This window comes from Delphinus delphis, chromosome 7 (genome assembly GCF_949987515.2).
Source record: "Delphinus delphis chromosome 7, mDelDel1.2, whole genome shotgun sequence".
Taxonomy (NCBI): Eukaryota; Metazoa; Chordata; class Mammalia; order Artiodactyla; family Delphinidae; genus Delphinus; species Delphinus delphis.
The window spans coordinates 17,203,936-17,210,437 of record NC_082689.1 but is presented as its reverse complement, the minus strand read 5'-3'; positions in this window follow the sequence as shown (position 1 = coordinate 17,210,437).

Genomic DNA, 6,502 nt, shown 5'->3' with positions numbered 1-6,502 from the left:
CAAAAGATAGGAGTTGAAGAAAGTGATTAGTGTCTACTGAATGAAAATAGTTTAAAATTAAGTCATCTTTTGATATATTTAAATGGATTTTTTATGATAATGTTTATAATGTTCTGGATTCCTAGAATATGATTGATTACCTTAAGGTAAACCTGCTAATTTAAAAAACATTTTTTGCAACATTTTTAAACTCAGATCTATGTTGGTAGTCTTCATTGAAAAGAACGGACAAGTTTTAAAGGTGGTCATTTTAACCATGGGGGTTTAAATACAATGAGGATGATTTTTGTTTTTGCTTTCCACAGGTATTTCTGGATAAAGGAAGAAAATATAGCTCTGGTTTTTAGATCTTTTCTCTTTCTTGAACATCCAGTGAAGCACTTTTTACGCATGCAAAGAGAGATGGGAGGCAAAATCAGACAAGTTTGTGAAAACCAGGAGATGTACGCTAATAAAATAATAGAGTTAGGAGCAGATATTTTCTTTTCTGTTGTAAGTATACTTCATACATTAACTTTGGTAGAAATGATATTTCATCTTGTATTAATGTGAAATTTATTGTTCAATGTTTATTTAATGTTCAGGCCATTGGGACTTTCTAATTTCTTAGTTCTACTTACTTCCAAAATTCTCAGTGAATATACCTTGAATTATCTCAAATTAAAAAAAAAACTTTATTTATGACTAAGTATATGGTTAAATCTTATAAATGTTTTATATGCTCATGAAAAGATTTCAATCATATATACAAGAATTAGGTCAACTATTTAAATTTTCTGATCCTTGTTAATTACTGAGATCTTCTATATCCTTACTCATTTTATAGCCTCCTGTTGTGTTAGCAAGTGAAAATGGTGTGCTAAAGTTCTTCACCATTTTTGTAGATTCTTCTACTATCTTTTTGGTTCTGCAAGTTCCACGTATGTATTTAGAAGCTCTGGCATTGGGTATATTCAAATTAGGTTTATGCTATATTCAAAATGTCCCTTTTTACCTCTAGTAATTATGAAATATCTCTTCTTATCTCTATTATTTATTCTAGCCTTAAAACATACTTTTAGCTACATTAGTATAGGTTTTATGGTTCTATAACAGCAGGGATAATGTCTGATTTTGCTCTGCATCATATCTCCAAGCACTATTACAGTAACTGGTACATGGAAAGATTTACCAAATATTTGTGAAAGGAAGGAGGAGAGTGGGAAGAAGGGAGTATATGGATTCCCTGCAATCTGTATCTGTGATCTTGTATTAGTCAGGATTCTCCAGAGAATTTCTTCCTAGAAATGAATGTGTTCAAGACATTTACACTAAAAACTCAAAGCCTTGTTGAAGGAATCGTAAAAGACTTAAATAAACAGAGGATATGGTATATTCATGAATTGGAAGACAATATTGTAAAGAATTTAATTCTTTCCAAATTAATATATAGATTCAATACAATCTTAATAAAAAATTGTAAACTTGTTTAAAATGCACATGGAAATGAAAAGGGCTGAGAATAGCCAAAGCAATATAAAACTACAAAGTCGGGAGACTTACAGTAAGATATATCAAGACATAATCAAGGTATAATCAATAAGGCAGTTCCATATTCGTTCAAGGAAAGGTAAGTTGACTAAGGGTGCAGAATAGAGTCCAGATATCAGTCCACACACACCAATATCTGATTTATACCAAAAGGATGCTACAGTACAGTAGAAAAGCTGATCTTTTCAATAAGCAATGCTGGGTCAATTTGTTATCTATATGGACTAAAAATGTGTTCCTTGGCCCCTGTTTCACTCCATACACAAAACACTATTCCAGATGATTTTTGTTTTTGCTTTCCACAGGTATTTCTGGATAAAAGAACAAAATATAGTTCTGCTATATTTTATAAAAGGAAAAACAATAAAGCTTTTAGAGAAAAACAGAAGGACATCCTTGTGACCCTGACATTGGCAAAGATTTCTTAAACAGGACACAGAAGTACCCAAATATAAACAAGGAGAATAAAGATGATTTTTTTAAAAGTAAGAACTCATGTTCACCAAAAGATACCATTAAGAGAGTAAAAATACAACACAAGAATGGTAGAAGTTATTCTCAATCCATATACTTGCCAATGAGTCATATCCAAAATATATAAACCACTCCAACAAATTAATAAGGAAAAGACAGACTGCCCAATATGAAAAAAAGTAAAAGGCTTGAACAGACCCTTGAAAACAGAGGATATTATGTGGCTAATGAACATATGAAAAGCTGCTCAGAGCTATTGTTCATCAGGAAAATACTTATTAAAACCACAATGTGACAAAACTACACATACACCAGAGTAGCCAAAATAAAAAAGACATTCAATATCAAGTGTTGACAAGGACATGAAGCAACCAGAACTCTTGTAGACTATTCATGGGAATGTAGTGGTTATCCTCTCTGGAAACTGTTTGACAGTATCTTCTATAGATGAACATACACAGATCCTATGATGTATCAATTCCACTCCTAAGTGTATGTGAAGAAGAAAACAGTCCATATGTTTACCAGGCCCAAAGTGAAAACTACTCAAGTTCCCATCAATATTAGAATGGATAAGGAAATTCTCATATATTCACACAATGGAGTTACACATCAGTGAATGTGAAGAATGTACACCTATATGGAAAATATAAATGAATCTAAGAAATACGTTGAACAACAACAACAAAAAAGCCAAACAGAAAAGAGCATATACTATCATACTATACACATTCATTTATTTAAAGAGCACAAAACAGCAAAGGTAAGGTACTGGTAGAAGGTATATCAGGATAGCGTTTAAGCATGGATAGCGTTTAAGCATAGGTAGCAAAGGATAGACACTTAAAGGGAGTACCAGGGGTACTTTGAGGGTGCTGATAATGTTCTGTTTCTCTAATCGAGTGTTGCTTACATATATGGGTTCAGTCTGTGAAAAATTCTCAAACTGTGCACTTGTTATGTATCTGCTTTTTGTGTATATGGGCGGTCTTCTGTATCCGAGGGTTCTGCCTCCACAGATTCAACCAAGCACAGACTGAAAACATGAAAAAAAAATTTATAAAGTTCCCAAAAGCAAAACTTGAATGTACCGTGCTCTGGCAATCATTTACACAGTATTTACATTTACATCGTATTAGGTATTATAAGTAATCTAGAGGTGATGTAAAGTGTATGGGAGGATGTGTGCGGGTGATGTTGCAAAGAGTACACCATTTTATATAAGGGACTTGTGCATCCTCAGATTTTGGAATCTGCGGTGTGGTGGGAAGTGATGGGGTTGGAACCAACCCCCTAGGCTACTGAGGGATGATTGTATTATTCTTCATTTTAAAAAAGAAAGAAAGAAAGAAAGAAGGCAAAGTGATTGGGTTGAGTTCATGGCTCCCTCACTTCATAGCTAAGTAAATTGGGCAGGTTACTTACCTGTATTCTGCCTGTTTCTTCATATGGAGAACAGCCATAAAAGAGTACCTAGTTTCCAAGAGTCATTGCGAGGATTAACCGACTGAATGCACTTAAAACACATAAAACACTGAACAAAGGAACCACTCAATTCATGGTTGTTAAAGAATGGCTCATAGACACATTTAGCTAGAACTCACTGACGTTTACTTGCATAAAAAGGAGCTCAGTCATTTATAGATTGTCTCTCAGAAAAGTGTAGTTTAAAAAGGCAAAATCCACATATGGTCTATGAAACAGAATCTTGTTTTATTTTACCCTAGGGTAAGCTGACTGACTAAAAATATCAAGGACGAGTTTCCCTTGAGCAGACTGGAAGAGTCACCAGGGAGAAAGTATATTTATTTGTGAGTTTTCTAAGAATCTGTGCCTCTGGGTGCAAGGCTGGTATGGTCCTTACATGGCTTCACCTTAATCTGAATCTGCAGCATCTCTCCCATATGATTCTCAAACTCATTTTCTGGGCCATTTCAGCTTCCAGAGGGACTAAGTTGAATGGATTTCATCAGCTCAGACTAACGGCTGAGCAGTATATTGAAGCACCTGCAAATGAGATAGTAGAGAGAGGCAAGAAATATGAGGAACATCAGAGTATCATACGAAGCATTTAGAACTTACTTTATTTCCAGTCCTCTTACTTGGCCTCAGCCTAACCAAAAGAATAGTTCCAAGGAGCAGTTTGGCTGACCTTTCATAACCAGGAGACCTTTTATCTCAATTGGTAAATTGATTGTTTTACTTTTCATGAATTGCTTTCTCGGATGAAATGAGATATTTTAGAAATTGCATAGACTCCACCTTCATGGCCAGTAAATAGTTGAGGACAAGTCTATTGCTTAGAACTCTTTCCATGGATTAATGTGTGCTGGTTTATCAGGCCCCTAACACGTGCTGTTTCATTTGCTCTCTGGACCCTAGTCAGGAATAAACTGCAGAACACATAGTTTATTTGGGGAATTCCTAGACAAGGTATAACTTTGTACAAACCAGTGTGTCAGTGACTCAGATCCCCTTCTAATAAATGAACATAGATTTATCTCAATAAAATACAAGCGGCCTGAAAGTTTGCATGGAAAATGGGCCAGATGGTCATATGTAAAGCACTGGTCTAATTCTGACATGATGAACACAAGGGGGAATCCAATTTCACAGGAAGAATAGCCTTATGGGTACAAAATGAGGGGATATGAATATGTTGTTTATGGGACCGGGGCTGGTACAAATTATTATCTGTACTTCACTGGTCTCATTACAGAGGACTAAAACTTTGGGAGAAGTTAAATCATGTGATCATTTCTATGTAGTCACAGGAGAAAATAATTTAACCATAGGTCCAGTTAAGACACATAGACATGCTGGGATTAATGGTATTTATTCTTCTATTTAATAGAACAGGCGATGTGATTATTACTGTGTGCTACATTTGGGCTTATACATTTGGGCTTATTAGAGGGTTCTGGTGCCAGATGACAACCACACTGGAAATTGCCGCAAATCTTTTGGAAAGGACAATTAGCGAGCTCAGGGATTTATAAGAAATAAGATTAGAAAGGGCAAAAGCATTACATGGTCATTTTAGTTATCTAATATATTGAACCAACACAAAAGAAATAATATAGTAAGCAACCAGAGAAATAAAATAAGGTGTTATAAGACTGTTCTCCTGATCATAGGTTTTAATTCAAAGGTTAATATATGATATGAACAACTGATATATCATTGATCTGGAGATATTTGAGACAACGGTCTACATCTAGACTGAAACTACTGAGGCATTTTAATACATTTTAGCCTCAGAGCTAGATCTTCAGCGGGAATGGATATCCAGATTGTAAGACCTGTAGCACATTTATGCTGGGAATTATTGATCCTTGGAAAGCATGCTCTAGAGTTGAAGAAACCATTAAAGTAACAAAAATGATCCTTCACAATGACTTTGTTTTGTGTCTTTTTCTATAAATCTAAATTCCTGGTTGTGTTTCATGTAGCAGTGTGTCCAGTTGTGTCCCTTTTAGAATAGCAGCTTACACCTGTTAGGCATAAGGTTGTGTATGTGATAATCATTTTTTATAATACCTAACAGAATCAGAATAAATCAAGGTTGACTCAGACAAGAAGAAGTTCTTAGATTGCTACAGTTGTTAGAAAAAAAAATCCAATTTACACAAGCCTTTAATTCCTTTTCCTCTCATTTTCAAATGGGAATAGGAACTCATTTTTCCAGAAGCTTGCCTTCAGTATGAATTTCATCCTTAGTGACCAAGGCAATAGCTTAAATATCTATTTCACAATCACAGAACAATGGCTATAAAACTATTGTCACGGAAAGTATATTTTTCTGTCCCTGCATTTGTGTGTCACTGCATTTCAACTCAAAGTTCAGGGTGAGAGCATTGGAGTGGCTGAAAGTAGATTTTGCATTTGTGTTTTAGATGCCAGGGATCTGGGAAAGTTGGAGATGCAAGAGAATATTCCACAACTACCAGTGAAGTTTCAGATTCTTGAACGAGTAAGATGACAGATTTCCACACACAACCTACAATATGATTTTATGTAATAAATAGATAGATACATAGGTATATGTATATATAACTACATATATACAAAGGAAAAATATCTTCTAGGCTTTTGGAAAAGAGCCTGGGAAGGGATATATTGTCCTTTTATTTACCTAGGCTTACATCTTTTATGCTTCTTGTCTCTTTCATAAGTTTACCTTGACATATAGTCCTTACAACATTGTAAGTTCTATAAGGAAGAGAATATATCTTATAAACCTAACATCTTCTAAAACTCCAAAAAGAAAATGTTATACAGAATATGCCCCTGAAGTAACTATTGATTTATTGGTTCTTTCTGTCAATGTCTCCTTGAACACTAATTGATTCGTGAGCAAAAAGAAAGGCTGGGCTGTGAGAAGTAACCCATAGCTATGAAGAAAACCATGGATATCAAGCTGTGACTAAGTTCAAAGAGTATGGCATTGAATCCAGTAGGTATCAAAAAGACTCATGGATTTCCTTTTTTGAAATCC